This window comes from Stenella coeruleoalba, assembly GCF_951394435.1.
Source record: "Stenella coeruleoalba genome assembly, chromosome: X".
NCBI classification, from domain to species: domain Eukaryota; kingdom Metazoa; phylum Chordata; class Mammalia; order Artiodactyla; family Delphinidae; genus Stenella; species Stenella coeruleoalba.
This window is the reverse complement of record NC_137152.1, coordinates 38,121,844-38,124,053: the sequence shown is the minus strand read 5'-3', so window position 1 is coordinate 38,124,053 and position 2,210 is coordinate 38,121,844.

The window sequence follows — 2,210 nt, the reverse complement described above, 5'->3', positions numbered from 1 at the left end:
GGCAAGGGGGGGCAGGTGTCAAGTGGGCTTTGGACAATGAGACTCTGACCTTGCTGCATTCCTTATGCTTCCACCACCACCACCAGTCATTTTGGAATCTCGGGGTGGGGGGCACCTTTGAGGGTTATGGCCACCGCCCAGGATTTGAGTGTGGGGGGTGGGAGCAGCCTTGGCAGATGGGGCACCCATGCCCTGCAGGTGTCAGCAAGATCCGCCATCTGTAATGTCCTTGGCACAATAAAACCAAATGTCAGTTTCCCCTGAGCGCCTCTGTTCTGTGTGGGACAGGGGGTGGGTGAGCCTCTGATCAGAGGCGGTGATGGCACAGACCTTGGCTTGACCTCTAAGGGCCGTATGCTCTCCCTTGGGGTCTCTCTGGGGGCCCAGAGTTTGTTCATATTTGATTCACTGGTTACTAAACCAGCTTTTGGACCTGTTACCACCAAGAAAGCTCTGTCTTTGCCCATCGTCCTTGCCTCACTATTGGCACAGGATGTAGCCTGCCCACTCTATTTCCTGGGGTGTGATGGGAGCAGAGAACTGTGAGCTTAAAGGCAGGGACTGAACTTCCAACTTCTCTGCCTGCCTCTCGCCCCAATATGTTTGCTCTTTCCTTGTGATTGTTTGATTAGGAAATGCTTTGGTCAGCCACAACGGTTGCTTCATAGCAACATGAGTTTAGTGGAAGCGACCAGAGGGGACCTCCCCACACTTGGTTTTAGAAACCGAGGAATAGCTAAACCTTTTTTTGTTCATGTTCCCCAGTTCTCTGGACACTTCTGTCCTTGCCCTTCCTAGACTAGGTGAAGCCAAGGCAGAGAAGGATGGCTGGCCCTCAGGTTTTGTCAGTTGTCTTTGATGTCCCTCAATAATGGGGTTCTTGTGGAAGGATGTGTGTCCAGTTCTGCAGGTGAGGGTATGGCTGTCTGCAGGGTGTCTCTGTGGAATCCACTGGTTAAGCACATGTGTGGAGAGTTGGTTTGAAACCTCGGCTTTTTCTAACTATGTGGCCTTGGTCAAATCACAGGCTCTCTGAGTTTCAAGTGTCCCATGTGTGGGACAGGGGTGATTAATGTCTACTACCTCATGCTCTCTCTGGTTGTGAGCATTGAGAGAGTGTATATGGTCAACATAATGTACGACGGCGCAGTGCCTGCCACGTTCTGAGAGCTCAAATGTTAGCAGGTATTATTTATTATCCTAATGTTGAAATTTCTGCACCATTTGGCCCATTTTGGCCCCTGCCTACTTCATCTTGCCGCTCTGTCCAGTTTTCCTTGGCCTCTGCCTGGAATTTGCCTTTCCTCTGTCCCAAGCCTCCAACCTTGTCTTTCAAGATGGGTAGAGGGTCTCCTGAGAAGTCCTGTGTGACCCTGTCCACATTCTCACCTCTATCTACAAATATGTCTTTACTCCTTTCCCAGTAACTGTACTGTCAACTTCCTGGGCAAGGGCTATGATGCCTGACTTATCTGTGTATCTCTTAATATCTGCACCCCCTCTAGGGCCTTGCAGGCTTAAGTAGACCCCTAATAAATGTTGGATGAATAAGGGAGAGTACATGTGTGTATTTGCTTTTTGGGTGTTTGTGTGTGTGTGTGAGACTGTGGTGAGTCCAAGTCTCTGTGCATCTCACAGTGTCTTTCTCTAGTGTGTGACAAGGGCTTAGTTCCAGGTGTGTCAGATGGTGACTGAGTGTGGGACTCTATCTCTGACAGTTTGTGTCTGTTTCTGAGACAAGTGCATGTCTGTGTGGGTCTGTCTGTGACAGGGCATCTGTGGTTTCTTTCTGATAGGGTGGATGTCCGTTTGTATTCCTGTGACAGATTCTGGGTAGCTATTTCTGGACAGTTTCAGTGACAACACTGCATGTCTGCTGGTGTGTGTGTGTGTGTGTGTGTCTGTGACTGTGACTGGGTCAATCCATGTCTGTTTTTGTGACACTGCCTATCTGTGGCTCTATCACATAAGTATATGTCTGCCTTTGGAGCAGTGCATGTGTGTCTTGAGCATCTGTGTGTCTTCCTGTGACAGACTCTGGGTCTCATTTCTGGGACAGTACAAGTCTTTCTGTGACACTGTATGTCTGATGGTGCCAGTATCTTTGTGACAAGTTCTGGCGGTATGTCTGACAGGACATTTCTGTGTCTTTGTCACATGGCAGTGTAGGTCTATGTGAATCTATCTGGAGTGCCTTTCTGTAACAGTGC